General features: G+C 37.6%; 1 pseudogene; it reads left to right on the top strand.

The window, feature by feature from the left end:
* The first annotated feature begins 835 nt into the window (after positions 1 to 835).
* LOC110216452 (large ribosomal subunit protein eL30 pseudogene) lies at positions 836 to 1,194 on the top strand (annotated as a pseudogene).
* The last annotated feature ends 16,080 nt before the right edge of the window (positions 1,195 to 17,274 follow it).

Raw genomic sequence — 17,274 nt, 5'->3', positions numbered from 1 at the left:
TGGAGGCAGGATAAGAATATAGATAAAACTCATCCTGCCTAAAAAGCAAAAGTTTATACACACACAAACACACACACACACACACACACACACACACACATATGTTGACCTGACATTCCTCATTTTATTAAAAGTGCTTGCATGCTCCATTGCTTGCTTTAAAAAAAAATCCACCCAAAATTTTACTGTTTGCTATTTAAAAAAATTATCAACATTAACAGATTGTGTAGAAAGTTAAATTTTAATACAGATCAGCATAAAAGTCCATGTCGCAAATTTAAAAGATAGATTTGGAGCAAAAAAAATCTTTAATTGGTCTGAGGTCCCTTTTAGAGATAACATCACAAAATAATTTAATTCAAATGGCATTCCAAGATAATATAATTTCATCTTATACTTTTATATATAAAACACTATAGATATTAGCAGTCTTAGTAAAATTAAAACGGTACACAGTCATACAAATAAGTTATTTAACTATATGTCTGACTAAATCATTTTTGGAATAATGAACATTTTGTCAAAAATAAATTTATTATATACCAAGTCAAGACTGAACATTTCCTAAGAGTTAAACTGAAAAGATAAGGTTCTACAAGTTTAAAATTCTCTTATTTACTGTTTTTAAAATGTGGCTAATAATTCCTTAAAATTTTTAGTCAAAGGGAATTTTTAATGTACCTGTAATACATTCCTGTGCACCTTTGAGAAAGTCAAATTCAAATTTCAGAAAAGAAATTTAAAAACGAAACCCACCACATTTTTTAAGAAAATTAGTTTCTCACTTTTCTCTCTTCCCAGCCATCTTGGCAGCAGGTCTCTGGCTGAGGGTCCTCAGGCAAGAAGATGGTGGCCACAAAGAAGATGAAAAAGTTGCTGGAATTCATCAACTTGAGGCTCCAGCTGGTCATGAAAAGTGGCAAATACGTGCTAGGCTACAAACAGACCCTGAAAATGATCAGACAAGGCAAAGCCAAATTGGTCATTTTAGCTAACAACTGCCCAGCCTTGAGGAAATCAGAGATTGAATATTATGCTATGTTGGCCAAAACTGGCATACATCACTACAGTGGCAATAACACTGAATCGGGAACTACATGTGGGAAGTACTACAGAGTATGTACACTGGCTATCATTGATCCAGGTAATTCTAATATCATTAGAAGCATGCCAGAACAGGTCAGTGAAAAGTAAAACTGTACAAAATTATTATTAAATAAACTGGCCATTTTTAAAAATGGCTTTCTCAAAGTCATTTTCAGATCTCTGAATCAGGAAGTCCTGGGTTCCAGTCTCATATCTGATACACATCAGTTAGGAGTCCCTGGCCAATTAACTTCATCTCTTAGAATTCTAAGCAACTCCTTAAGACTCTTTAAGGAAGAGTTGTCTATCTTTATATGTAAAGGGAGTTCCCTTACAAGGAATTCATTATATCAATGAAATCGTATCAGTGAAATCACAGGTTCAAAAAGAAGATGATGGGTATTTTATTTAAAAAAAAACAGTAACGGAAGAAGGAATGAAGGAAGGAAGGAAGAAACAAAGAAAAAGAAAGAGAAAGGGAAGGAAGGAAAGGAAATGTAAAGCATTACAAGGACTATCTATTTTAAAATATTCTGGAGGAGTGCAACATGAGATAGTACATTGTCTTCATTTTACAAACCAAAGATTCATAATCTAAGGAGGAAGTGGGATAATATTATATAACTCAGGTAGCCCCAAAACTTTATCCAGTGCCCTGGCTCTATATTGTGACTTGGAGATTTTACACACACACACACACACACACACACACACACACACACACACACACACACACACACACACACACGTTATTAAGGAAAAACCCAATCAGAAGTAACAATGGTACAACCATTAACTGATCTGTTTCCTTTTTCTCTTTCCCTCCCCTCTATCAGGTACTTGCCTTACACAAGTCTTCCTCCAACTGGATCCAAGTTTGTATATGTAAGAATGTCATACAAGTATAATTCTAATTTCCGTATACTGAATAGTGGATATACTTCAGACACTCAAGCATTATGAACTTAACTTCTACCACTTGAACTGTACTAGATCATAGATCTCAATTTATGACCCTTTGAAAACTGTTTCATTCATTTTTTATCATGTAGTATTGTAGAAAGGATCAAATAATCAATAAGTATTTATTAAATGCCTACTTACTATGTTCTAGGTACAAGATATTTCAAAGAGCTTACATTCTATGGGAAGACAGTATGTACCTATAAAAGTATTTTTAAAATATATTCTTCTGGGCCATCTCCATTTTACACTGCCTGTTCTCTAGCTTCTACCTCTCTTAGTACATCGAAGGGTGTCTTTGACCTTGAATTCTGATCATTGAGCATAAATTTTATCTTGCATAGTTTCAGGCCCACTATACTACTTGCCAGGCATCTCTATGGCATGCCTTCTACTCTACTAACCTCACCTCCTACCCCTATCCCCAATTCTTTTCAACTCTAGCCCCTTCTACCCTAATAAATTAATACTGCATTTCCTGGTAAGGACAACTAATCAGTTACCTTACTACTTCAGTCACTACATTCTCTGACTTCCTTATCCAAAATACACACACCTTCTCTAGCTACAACTCTCCTTTACATATTAACTTTCCCTAATAAATGTGAGATTTGTAAGGACAGGGACTGTCCTTCTTCCTTGGACTTGTCTTCCTAGCACTTAACTCAGAGTCTGGTACTTAGTAAATGTTTTTCATTTGGAAGATGCCAGTAGCTGAAAGTATCAGAAAAGGTTTTGTGGAGATGGTGACACTTGAGCTGAATTTTGAAGCAGACTAGAGACACAAAAAATTAAAATGGAAGAGGAACAAAAGAATCCTAGAGAAGGACTCACAATAGCTTGAAACCGCACTAAGATTTTTGGGACAACATTATAACCATGGTCTGACACCTGTATACATAATCATAGTCATTTATCCCTAATCTTTTATTTCCTCTAAAATAGAAGCACCATGTATATGAATGTAATGGAATATAATGTGCTGTAAGAAATGACAAGCAAGTGGACTTCAGAAAAACCTGGAAAAACTTACGTGAACTGGTGCTGAATGAAGTGAGCAGAACCAGGAGAACATTGTACACAGTAACAGCCACATTGTGCAATGATTAACTTTGATAAACTTAGCTCTTCTCAGCAGTTCAAGGATCTAAGACAACTCCAAAAGACTCATGATGGAAAATGTTATTCATATCCAGAAAAAAATTATGGAGTCTGAATGCAAATGGAAATATACTATTCACTCTGTTTTTTGTTATTATTGTTTTGCTTTGTTCTTTCTTGTGGTCCCTCCCATTGGTTCTAATTCTTCTTTACAACATGACTAATGTGAAAATATGTTTAATATGAATGTATATGTAGAGCCTACGTCAGATTGCATGTAATCTTGGGGAGGGTGGAAGAAAGGGAGGTGGAGAAAATTTAAAACTCATAGTCTTATGGAAGTGAATGTTGAAAACTAAAAATAAATTAATTAATTTAAGAAAAAAGAAGTGCCATAGAAGATGGGAACATGAGAGAAGTTGTGTTAGGCCATTGCCTAGTTAGGCAATGCATTTAACCTCTCAGAAACTCAACACCTTTAAGCAGTAAAATGGGTTGGTATAAGGAAAGTATTTAGTGAACACTGAGGTGCTATGGAAAGCCTATTATTATTATTTTCAGGAGAGATGGTACCTTAGTGTCTTCTATAAAAGACAGCAGAGAGCCTTTGAGTTCCCAGTAGCTTATTAACATCTTGAAGTGAAAAGGGAAGCAGAAAGAAATAAGCTGCAGGCGGCAGGTCTTTCTTTTTATTCTACACACATAAAAGCATAACTGTGCTCATATACATGCCCCTAGAGCCTGTAGCTGCATCCAGAATTGTTGAAGCCAAGGATTTTGGAAGGAGTTCCTTTTCCTCTAACCATGTGGCTAGCCTCTCTGTGTCCTTTTAGACACCAGATGTCTAGCCCTCTGGCCATCTTAGTCTTCTGCTCTTCCCTGAAGCTGTTCCTGTGGCCCCTGTGATCCTCCCAGCTCAGTCTCTGATCCTAGTCCCTATTGGGCAAATGTCCTGTAGTGTTTTTCTCCTTCCAGCTATGGCAGAGTTTGAAATTCAGATTTATTCCTTCTCTTCTTCCTCTCCTCTTCCTCTACTGAGCACTGGTGCCAGCTAGGAAAGAGGCAGATGTGTTTCAAATGCATATTTTCAGTTAATGTAACAGACCATTTGCATAATGACATATCTGCATTAATATTATACCAACACACATACCTTTCTATAGGTGCTGGTCTTCTGAGTTTTCTATGTCCTTCATTTGACTCATAATAAATGCCTGACAAAGGCGTCTACCACGTAGTCTGTCTCTACTCAAATGAGGTTAGGCAAAGCACAGTGCTTATGAGGTCAAAGTTGCTGGGTCATCCTCAATTGAGCCAATTAGCTTCCCTCCGTTCCATTGTCATAAAGTGCTTGCATAACCTTGCCTCATAAATGTGAACTGCTGGCCAGCAAGGAGATTCAGGTAAGAGCAAGGATAATTCAGCACAACCCATCACTAGTAATGGGAAAACAATGCAAAGTGCCCATCCAGGCTTAAGGCCTGCCAGTTCATTGTAGGTCAATAAGGTCATTTTCATAGATACAAAGAATAGTGAAGTTAAACAACAGACAATTCACGTTTGAAATACTTTGATTTGTTTTATGTGTTGCCATCTCATTATCTTTTCATATTCTTTTCTTTAAGTACCTCCTGAATTTTCCCTATGGTTTTTAAGATATCTAATGTAGCAAGAAATCCTCATGCCAAAATATAAAGAGTTCAAAAATTTAAGATTCTAGTAAGCAACAAACATATTTGGGAAATAATGTCTATTGTATTATAAGCACTGTGACACATTTCAATGACAATGAGAACTCACTATTAAAAGAATATTGTATAGGGAAGAAGCAACATGGTACCACACTGAACTCGGCTTCAGATGGTCTAGTTTCAACTTGCCCATCTACCACATATGGTATTATATGTGGGATTTTCAACAAGTCATTTTTATTTCTTTGAGTGTATACCTTTATATAGTAAAGCAAGGAGATTGGATTAGATAACCACTAAAGTCCCTTTCAGCTCTGATACCTATACGTGATATAATCATAGCCACTTGTCCCTAATCTCCTTTTTTCATTTTTTTTCCCTAGAAAAGAAGCATCATAGAAGATAGGAACACAAAGAAGTTGTTTTAAGCCAGTGCCTTGTATAATGCTCTATATAAAACATACTTCAAATTAAATTTCAGCTTTTTACTTAGGGCTTCTATTTCTAAGAGCCATCCACCATCTCCTTACTCATTCAAAAATCTCAAAGGTGTTGGAGGAATTTGTACTCTTTATCTAGCTATATTTTCACTGGTTCACTCACTTGGGATACTTTCTCTCCCTCATAATTACCAATTTTGCGAGGTCCAGCTCAATACCCTTCCACTTCATGAGACTTTCCCAACCCAGTTAAGCCCACAGTGATTTCTCCCACCTGTGAACTAAAAGCATTCATCATTTATATCATGTATTTGACAATTAATGATCATGGACAAGATGGAGTGCTATGAGGAAGAGAAGTTATCTGAATTCCAAACTGATTGAATGACTGGAGCCAAAGTGTAGTCATTAATGGCTTAATGTCAGCTTGGAAAGAGGTCTCTAGTGGAGTGACTCGGGGTATGTTCTGTCCTTGGCGGTGTGCTGTTGAACATTTTTATCAGTGACTTGGATAAAGGCATAGATGGCATGCTTATCTAATTTGCAGATGACATAAAGCTGGAAGGAATAGCTAATAGCTAATGCCCTGGATGACAGTCAAGATTCAAAAGAACTCTTGACAGGGTAGAACATTGAGCCAAATCTAATAAGATTATATTTAATATGTATAAATTTAGTCTTGCATTTTGGCTTGAAAGTCAACTTCTCAAACACAAAATGGGGGGAGACATGACTACATAAGAAAAAGGTATTGAAATTCTATCAGACTACAAGTTCAATATGAGTCAACAATGCAACATGGCAGCCAAAATAGCTCATATGATTTTAGGCTATCTTAAAAAGGACATAGTATCAAGGACTGGGGTACTGGTGGTCCCACTGATGTGCTTGGTCAGACCTAATGTGAGGGTCACTGTACTCAGTTCTGGATGCCACGTTTTAAGGGGGACATTGATAGCTGGATGATTTTCAGAGAAGAGCAGCCAAGACAGTGAAATCATGACATATAAGCATTTGTTGGAACATCTGGAGATGGTTAGCCTGCAGAAGAGAAGATACTATAATAGGTTTGATAGGCACCTTCAAGTATTTGATAGACTGCTAAGTGAAAGAGGAAATGACTTGCTCCACTTGGCTCCAGAGGAAAGGGCTGGGACTAATGGGCAGAAATTGCTGATTTTCAATATGTAGAAAACTTCCTCACAATTTAAGCTACTCTAAAGTAGAGTGAACTGCCTGCCTCTAGCAGTGAGCTTCTCTGCTCCATAGGTCATCACTAAAATTTTGGCCTTTTGTTATTTAATTATTCAAGATTTTTTAACATTCTTTTCAAACTCTCAAAATCTATTTAGTATTTCTGTATCTATGTGCCTCTCCAACTAGATTTTAAGCTCCTTAAGAAAAAGCACTATGGGGGCAGGTAGATGGTGCAGTGGATAGAGCACCAGCCCTGGAGTCAGGAGGACCTGAGTTCAAATCCAGCCTCAGACATATAAAGGTTACTAGCTGTGTGACTCTGGAAAAGTCACTTAACACCAAATGCCACACACACACACACACACACACACACACACACACACAAGAGAGAGAGCATTATGTCTGATACTATATTGGAAAGACTGTATAGAATGACAAAGAAAGTGCTAAGTTTAGAATCAGAGTACTTGAGTTCAAATACTGGTTCCACTATTTAGTACCAGTGTGACCTTGAAAAATAGTCAACCACTCTGGCTTCAGTTTCCTCATATGTAAAATGAATAGATTGGGCTAGATCAGAGGTGGGAAACCTGTGGTTTCAAGGCCACATGTGGCCTTCTAGGTCCTTGGGTGTGACCTTTTGATTGAGTCCAAGTGTTACAAAACAAATCCTTTAATAAGGGAATTTGTTCTGTAAAGTTTGATTCAGTCAAAGGGTAGCACTTGAGGACCTAGAGGGCCTCATGTGGCCTTCAGGCTACAGATTCTCCACCCTTGGGCTAGATGATATCTAAGGGCCCTTCCAGCTCTAAATCTATGACAAAGAATTCCCCAAAACACCGAGTTATATGCCTACTGGTCAGCCAAGTCATGGCTTAAATGCCTTGCCTTATTAGTGTGTTGTTTCCTCTCTGATTCAGAAACTTCCCCTGACACCAGTCAATTCAATAGATCTATTACCTTTGTACATTGCAGATTAAGAAGGTTGCTTTCAAGACTAGGAATACCCTAGTCAAGATTGAGATTTGGTCACCTACTCAGGAAAGAAAATGTCAAAGGAAAGGCAATCAGAGTTCTGGTCCTGATCTCTCATCATTGAGTACCCCTGTTCTAACTGTCACATGATAAGGGGCACCATAATCCCTGTGGTGAGAGAAAGTATACTGCCCAATCCCTTTCCCTTCATGGGAAATATAGTGAAAGAGAGCTACTTGCCGCACGAGACAATCTGAAGAAGAAAGCCAATGGTACAGTCATTCCCTTTTAAAAATGCACTCTGTCATTGGCTCTTCCTGATCAGTTATGAACAAGGAGATTACTTTAATTATCTCAAAGCATGAGTCCTTCAGCACTGAGTCACACATGTCCATAAGAAGTCAGAAAATTTTATTTTCCCTAAAGTGCTCAAGCTAGTATTAGTTTTTACTCATTGTAGGTCAGAATCTGGAAGATGTAGATTGGGCATCAGAAACACATAGACCTAAATGTGATCTGTCAGATGTGGGTCACTTTGAATCCCGGTTTAAAATGAATTTAGCAAGTACAGGGAGATCATTAAGCAAGTATTCAAAGTTGCAAGTCAGTAAGAATAAGGAAGATGGTTAGGCCAAGGTCATTGAGCACCCAAGGAAGCTTGTTGCTCTGATAGCAGGCAAGAGCCAAGACCTCATTTCATCTTGAGGCAGGATGATTTTATCTAACCAGTCCTGATCTAAAGGGAGATTCAGCTTGCTATTAAAGGTCTGATTCTATCATATTATGTCTGGTTCCCTATTGTCAGGGGATAGAATCCTTCTTCACTACTTGCTAGCCCAGTGGTACATGGTACAACATTCTCTTGAAAGGTTCAGGCTTATGGGGTTCAGAGCTCCCTTTTCAGCAAAGAAAGCTTAACCAGAGTCTTTGGACTTCCCTTCAGGGCAGGAGTTCTTAACTTTTTTTTGTATCATAGACTTCTCTGACAGTCTGGTGAAGTCTATGGACTACTCAGAATATTTTTATCAATGCAAAAATAGAGTACATAAGATTAGAAAGGAAACAAATTATATTGAAAAAGTTATCTAAATATATATTCACAAGCTCCATTTTAAGAAACTCTACTCTGGTACATTATTGGACTTACATCCTTACTGAGAAAAAAGAGTTATTTGAATCCTTGAGCTTGTCATTAATCTTATGGTGTTTTCAGGTGTTTTCAGCTATTGAGACTGTGAGTCAAACATCCTAGCCTTTTCCAAAACCAGTCTTAGCCTGGAGTAACCAGACTTTTGGCCACCAGGAAATGCTTCCAAGTAAGCAAAGGACACACTGTGCTTTCAAGGAGGGCAGTGATTGTCCTAGAAAACTCCTTTCCAGGAACAGTAGGCCTGGACTGCCAGGCCCCCTTCCAAAAATGCCTAGGGAACTGAGTGCATGAAAGGCCAGTCAGCTCTGGGAATTAGGAAACCTCTCTGCTAACTAATGTCTCCTTCTGCCCCTCCTTCTTCAGAAACTTTGAACAGAGAGCAATTACTTAAAGATTCAATAGTGAGGGTATAGACTATAGAGTGACTAAGGCACCAATCCAGCCTCATTTCTGAAGACTAGTAAGCAATAACACACTTCCTTTTAGGGATATTGCCTTCTTGCCACCAGCACTTTTTCCTGACTCTCTTAATAATAATAGTAGCTAACATTTAATAGCACTTACTATGTGCCAGGCATTGTGCTAAGTGCTTTCCAGATATCTCATTTGATCCTCACAACAACTCTGGGTGGGAGGTGCTATTATTATCCACACTTTGCAGATGAGGAAACTAAGGCAAAAGGGGCATTAACTGACTTGCCCAGGGTTCCACAGCTAATAAGTTTCAGAGGCCAGATTTGCACTCAAGTTTTATTGACTCCAGGCCCAGCATTCTATCTATTGTGCCACCTAGCTGTTCTTTGAGACTTCCAAAGAAGACAATGGTCACTTACTAGCAAGCATAGTCCACAAAGGATATCATGACAGCAAACTCCTAATATGAAAACTTGCTTGCTATAACAGGCTTCCTCAGTGGTGGAGATATAGGTGAAGTGCTCTTCATCCCCATTCCATTGCCTGCTTTATTCTTATTCTGGTTTTGTACAGGATAAGATCTAGGACATTTAAATAGCTTTGTCATCTGATAAGTCTCTTGCCTCTCTAAACCTTGGCTTCCTCATCTGTGAAATGGAGATAATAATACTTTAGTACCTATCTGAGGGTCAAATGAGATATTTATGAAATGATTTGAAAACCTTAACAAAAAGAAAAGAAAAACATTGACATAGAAACTGAAGGCTAACTACAATGTTATTTTAAATTAAATAAATACGTATGTATATTTTGAAAGAGTAGAAATCTCAAAAGGGATTTTTTTTTAAAATAGCACATAATAAACATATTTATACGCTGGCTATAAACTCAATGAAATGGATGCACTCTCCTTCTGAAAGCCATTAGTCCTTGGCAGAACATTTTCTGAAATCAGGTCTGTATATGATACAAAGGTAGATGGCAGTCCCCAAGCCAAGCCTGGCAGTTTCTTAGTTAGCTTGAGAGTCTCCCCACATTTCCTGCTGAGGTAGAAGAAAGGTAACAAATAGCTGATGGGTATCCATTGCCACAAAAAGCCTAACAAGAAGTTCTTGGTCCACCACCATTCCAACTGTTTTATAGCCATTGTCTTCTGGAGGGAGAGTGAGCACAGGGATGTAGTCATAACTGGTGCAGGATTTGCAAGGCTCAGTGGGGTATGCCCCCCCAGTGCAGTTTCCTCAGGTGGTTCGTCTTAAAGATGTGTAACTGTGGCATACTGGGGTAGCTGAGCAGCCTTGGAAGCTTTCCTGAACTGAAATCAGACTGGCTTTTTGCTCTGGAGTTTGTTGTTGATGCCATCACTGGTGAGGCCCAGTCCAGGTTGGGAATGAGCAGCTAACTTGGGAGAAGACAACACTATAAGGGTCTCATCATTGGGTGTGATGTAGTGATTCTCATCCCAGTAGCATAGCCAATTTTGTCAGAAGCTAGAATAGAAAAGGTAGGCTATCTTGAGTGTCAGGGATTACAGTATCAATGGGCAGGCAGCTCAGTTATCCATAAAAATTAAATGTGTATGAAAATGTTAATCAGCTCTGTAACATACATACATTTATATACTAATTTATAGAAAGCTATGTATACACATACATGCATATGTATATATGTGTGCATGTACATCTACATATATACATCTTCATCTACATCTCTATATCTGTTTGAAGAGGAATAGTTTGGCATAATTTAGAGGGATAGCCTTAGAGTCAGGAAGACCAGGATTTTTAAAGCCCTGCATTTTTAAAACATGATGATGCTGTGACCTTGGGCAACCTCTAACTGTCTAGGTCAACTCGAAGACTCTAAGTTATAGAGGAACTGCTGATCTGCATCAGTAGAGAGAACTGTCACATCAGGAGTTCCTTAAACCAATGAAATCATGAATCTGGATACTCTCCCCTCACCCCTGCACCAATGTATCACATATATATTCTCTCATACCCAGGTACTGGTTCTTCATTATCATAAAAATATATGTGTCTTCATTTGACTATCTATAAAACAGGAAGATTGTTCAGATTTGCTGTGCATTTCAACAAAAGGAATAGTAATCTTTGATCCAACTTAACTTTACTCAGACTTAGTAGATATTTTTTTTCTTATATTAAAGTACTGATGTTCTAATATGGTGAAGTTGTAATGAAAAGAATGTTTACAAAGATACCTTCCTGTGCTTCATCAATACTATTAACCACAATTCAAATCCGACCTCAGACATTTATTTAGCTGTGCAACCCTGGGAAAGTCACTTAACCTATCTCAGTCTCACTTTTTCTCATCTGTAAAATGGGAATAATAGAACCTAATTCATAGGATAGTTGTGAGCATCAAATGAGATAATATATGTAAAGCACTTTGCAAACATGAAAGCACCACTGGGTATTACTCATTGCCATCATCACCATCATTGTCATCATCATCCCCCCAAAAAAATTCTGGAAAGACTTGTTTGTTCTACTAAGCTTTGTACAATGAGAATACAGATTGTAACAGTCTTTAGAAGCTAATGTCCCATAAAATGATTCCTTGACTCTCGCCTGAATGCCGCAAGGAATGTGCATTTGTCAAGGGAAGAGGATTCTTGATAACTTGTGTGCACTCAACTAGAATGCTAGACCACCAGTTATACATCTTTTGTCCTAACCCATCTATAAGGAAGGACTAGGGTGGTTGGCACTGATGTGTAATATGAAGTACAAATACAAATACCCTTTTGGATAGTGAACTGTGGAGAGCAACTGAGATGTATCACAAAAGTATATGCTTTTATTTTCCACCCAATGTAAATGTGTTAAGGATTAAGCTCTGGTTGATTCTGGAATTACTAAACCAAAAAGCAATATGATTGAAACCTTAGTTGACTATATAATGTGTGCATGATGTCTCACTCAACTGTGTATGTGAAAGAAGCCTTGGAGTATATAAAATAGCTCATTCAAAAGCTCATCTCTGAATGTATTTTCCTAATACTGATAATAGAAACTTTGAGGAACTGAATTTTGTTGATAACACGTGAAACAGACTATAACGAAAAGAGCTGATGAGGGTTGGCAACGTGAACACTAGTGACAAGGTACAAATCTTATTAGCTGTTTTGGTTCTTAAACACACACACACACACACACAGACAATGCACACCACACACCACACCACAAACATATCTCTTCCCCTTAGTATCCTCTGCACGACTTACACTTTAGCCTGATTTCTGAACCCCATAGCAGGTTACCAATTGAATGCCAATGTGTTTATTGTCAGATTCACCATTTGTATTTGACTAATATATTAATTATAAAGTGATAACAACTGTGAAGATATAAGAGATTATAGAACCTAAAATAGAAGCACTGCATATGTGTGTGTAAAGATATGCATATGTACATATATGCATATTAAACGATTATGGTTAGGTATCTGATTTATAAATACATTAAAAATATATTTGTCTTGTTCTAAGGAGAAGAAATGGTAAGACAGTGAGAAGAGAAGTAAAGGTGTAAAAATATAAAGTCCTTGACTGTAAGAATACAACAATCAAAAGTCATTCATTAGGTACTTACTCATACATGGTATTGGGATAACAAAGAGAGCCCTTGTATACGATCAAAGTACAAAAAGAAAAAAGAAAAGAAAAGAAAAATAAGTCATATGGTACAGTGGAAACTTACTCTGGAATCAGAGGAACTAAGTTCAAATCCAGTCTAACATGCTTACTTTGAGCAAGTCACTTAACCCTCCCAGGCTTCAGATTATTCATCTTTAAAATGAAGGAGTTGGACTAGATGACTTCTTGGTTCCCTTCTGGCTCTATATCATTGATAGAATGACCCAAATTCAAATCTTGCTCTTGATGCCTAGTATATGGACAGACTTCAGGAATATACTTTAATACCATGGGCCTTAATTTCCTCATCTATCAAATGAGAGGATGACTTGGAAGGTCATTTGTGATCTTATGACACGGCAATAGCAAATAAAACCCCAACTGAACCTTAAAAATATATGTCATTTACTCTTACAGGCCAGCAAAGGATTTCAGAGAATCCACTGAACCAGCTCTTGAAAACCACTTGTCAAATGCTCATATGTTAAATGTTCAGTTTTAAGAACAACTTTGAGCAACTAAGTCATTTTAGCTATTATAAATTCCCAAATTAACTACAAAAGACTGAAGATGTTATCTGCATTCAGCGAAAGAACTGATAAATAGATGTACAGAATGATTTTACATATATGTGTGTCTATATATACATACATATACATGTACATATTTATGTCTAATGATAGCCACCTCTAGGGTGGAGGGGAGGGAAGAAAAAAGGAAAAGAAAATTAAAAAAGGAAGTTACACGATAATTTTATTATGTATTTAAAAGTGAAAGCAACTCATACATACTAGATTTGCTCTTGTGCGATCACCTTTTCTTCATCCTATTCTATTCTGTTATGGAAAAGTTTGTTTTATTTCTAAAGTTCAGATAATAATAAATTTTTAAAAAAATTCAGTGTGATCATTTACACTTTGGAAATCAGCAACACTACAAATCAAGGCCTAATTTATTGTTTTACTGATTGTCTAGACTTTAATAAAGTGATGGAGAAATTGTTAATGAGGTGCGTTCAACCTAAAAGTAGGTTGCAGTTACATTTTGGTTTTCCCTTTTCAAGAGCCGGTTGTTAAACATTTAACAGAACTCCTCTGGTTTAAACTTCTTATTTTACAGATAAGGAAGCTTGTACTTAGGGGTATGTCACTTGCTAAAAGGCACAGATCTAGTTACTGGTGGAGGCAGACCTGGAGTTCAAGTCTTACAATTCAAATTCCCAGGTATTTTCTACTACTTCCTTTTTAAAAAATTATTATTACTATTGTTATTATTATTATTATGGCAACTGGGGTTAAGTGACTTGCCCAGGATCACATAGCTAGTAAGTGTTAAGTGTTGGAGGCCAGATTTGGACTCAAGTCCTCCTGACTCCAAGGAAGAAACTCTATCCACTGCGCCACCTAACTGCCCCCATTCCACTACTTCCTGAGAGAATTGGCATGGATTTTTAAATCATATGCAGGATAAAGGCTAGTGAATTTAACCTTCATGTTGAGAAAGAAAGCATAACTGATGAACATTTGAGCACAACCTTAAGACATTTTCATAGTAGTTTATTTTTTCTCAAATATTATTTTTTTCAGTATGATGGCTGATATCTTGTCTTGCTGAATTATCCTAAAACATTTTTAGGGTGGCAAAAATAAGTATCAATCTTTTGACACACCCATTAGGAAAAATAATTTTTTTAGGGTGGAGCCAAGATGGCGGAGTGAAAGCAGTGACTTGCTTGAGCTGTCCCCTAAACCCCTCCAAATACCTATAAAAATGGCTCTAAACAAATTTTTAAGCAGCAGAACCCACAAAAAGACAGAGGGAAACAAATTTCTAGCCCAGGACAACCTGGATGGTTGATCAGAAAGGTATATTGCTCTGGGCTGGAAGAGGAGCACAGTTCGGTGTGGACATGTAGGCTGCAGCACCCTGGAGCGGGCCTCAGAGGACTGAATCACAGGCAACTGTGGCAGTTTCCAGACTTCTCAACCCCCCAATGACAAAGACAACTTAGGAGGTCAGTGGGAGAAGTCTGTGTTTGTGGTGAGAGAGAGAGAGAGAGAAGCCCCAGGGCGGCGGCTGCTTCCTGAGCTTCTGGCCCACAGACAGAGGGGGAGTCAAGTGGCTGATCAGAGGGGGATTGCAGGGATCTCTTTGCTGGTGCAGGATTCTCTTGCTTTGCCCATGCTTGGATCTGGGTCATAGTTCTGGGTGGAGGTCCTGGGGTGAGAGGGAGTGCTGGCATGGTAGAGAGGAAATCTTCCTCACAGTTCCAAGACAGAAAAGAGGGCTTGTGGTCACTCATAGACCAAAGCACAGGACAGGAAAGGAGTAAACACCTCGCCCTTGATCATAGCACCTTGGAAGAACTGAAAATTTATAGGTCCCTAGAAGTATCTCTAAAAACAGCTGTACAAACCCCGAAGCTTGGGACAGTACATTCTCCACACTGGAAGCAGACCTCTCTACCTTAACAAAGAGTTTACAACTCAAGTAATTGGCTGGGATCATGAGCAAACTTCATAAAAAGAATCAGACCATAGGATGCTTATTTTTGGTGACAAAGATCAAAACATACAACCAGAAGAAGACAGCAAAGTCAAAGCTTCAACATCCAAAGCCTCCAAGAAAAATATAAATTAGTCCCAGGCATTGGAAAAGTTCAAAAAGGATTTTGAGAAGCACGTAACAGAAGCAGAGGAAAAACTGGAAAGAGAAATGAGAATGATGCAAAAAAATCATGAAAAATAAGTCAACACCTTGCTAAAGGAGACCCCAAAAATACTGAAGAAAATAACATCTTAAAAACTAGCCTAACCCAAATGGCAAAAGAGGTCCAAAAAGCCAATGAGGAGAAGAATGCTCTAAAAAGCAAAATTGGCCAAATGGAAAAGGAAGTCCAAAAGATTACTGAAGAAAATACTTCCTTAAAAATTAGAATAGAGCAATTGGAAACTAGTGACTTTATGAGAACTCAAGACACTGTAAAACAAATCTAAAAGAATGAAAAATTAGAAAACAATGTGAAATATCTCAGCACTAACCTGGAAAATAGATCCAGGAGAGAGAATTTAAAAATTGTTGGACTATCTGAAAGCCATGATCAAAAAAAGATCCTACACATCATCTTTCAAGAAATTATCAAGGAAAACTGCCCTCATATTTTAGAACCAGAGGGAAAAAATAGAAGTGGAAAGAATCCACCGATCTCCTCCTGAAAGAGATCTCCAAACAAAAAGTACTAGGGATATTGTAGTCAAATTCCAGAGTTCCCAGGTCAAGGAGAAAATATTGCAAGCAGCCAGAAAGAAACAATTCAAGTATTGTGGAAACACAATCAGGATAACACAAGATTTAACAGCTTCTACATAAAGGGACCTCAGGGCTTGGAATATAATATTCTGGAAGCTAAAGGAGATAGGATTATAACCAAGATCACCTACCCAGAAAAACTGAGTATAATCTTTCAGGGAAAAAAAAAAATTGACATTCGGTGAAATAGAGTATTTTCAAGCATTCTTGATGAAAAGACCAGAGTTGAGAAGAAAATTTGACTTTCAAATACAAGACTCAATTGAAACATGAAGAGGTAAATAGGAAAGAGAAATCATAAGAAACTTATTAAGATTAAACTGTTTATATTCCTGCAGGGAAAGATGATATTTGTAACTCATGAGGCCTTTGTCAGTATTAGGGTAGTTGGAGGGAAAAAATTATATGTAGATAGATAGATAGATAGATAGATAGAGATAGATAGAGGGCACAGGGTAAGTTGAAGATGAAGGGGTGATATCTGGAGAACAAAATTAAGTGGTGAGAGAGGATTATACTGGGAGAATGAGAAAGGGAGAGGTGGAATGAGGTAATTATCTCACAAAAAAAACACAAGAAAAGGCTCTTACAGTGGAGGGAAAATGGGGGAAGGTGAGAGGGAATGAGTGCATCTTATTCTCATAAGATTTGGCTTAAGGAGGGAATAACATACACACTCAATTGGGTATGAAAAGCTATCTTACCCTACAGGAAAATGGGGAGGGATGATTAGGAGAGGGGATAATTAGAAGCAAACACTTCTGAGGAGAGACAGGACTAAAAGAAAGAATAGAATAAATGAGGGGGCAGAATAAGATTAAGAGAAATAGAGTTAGTTTTGCACAACATGACTACTATGGAAGTGTTTGCATAACTGCACATGTATAACCTGTATTGAGTTGCTTGCCTTTTCAATGAGGGTGGGTGGGGAGAGAGGAAGGGAGACAATTTGAAACTCATAGTTTTAAAAACACATGTTTAAAAAAAATATTTCACATGTAACTGGGAAATAAGAAATATGGGAAGTGAGGTACAGAAATCTATCCTGCCCTACAGGAAAATAGAAGGAAAAGGTGATAAGAGAAGGGGGGAGGGAGACAGAAGGGAGGGCAGACTAGGGGAAGAGGTATTCAGAATTCATGCCATCTTAGGGTAGAGGGAGGGGTGAGATGGGGTGAAAATTTGGAACTCAAAATCTTGTGGAAGTGAATGTTGAAAACTAAAAATAAATATGTTTTTCAAAATTAGAAAAAAAGTATCAATGAATAATGAAAGTGTGCAGTG

The sequence above is a fragment of the Phascolarctos cinereus genome, unplaced genomic scaffold, assembly GCF_003287225.1.
Source record: "Phascolarctos cinereus isolate Bilbo 61053 unplaced genomic scaffold, phaCin_HiC Scaffold_5;HRSCAF=322, whole genome shotgun sequence".
NCBI classification, from domain to species: domain Eukaryota; kingdom Metazoa; phylum Chordata; class Mammalia; order Diprotodontia; family Phascolarctidae; genus Phascolarctos; species Phascolarctos cinereus.
The sequence above is the reverse complement of the archived record's forward strand: the minus strand, read 5'-3'. Positions and strand labels throughout refer to the sequence as shown.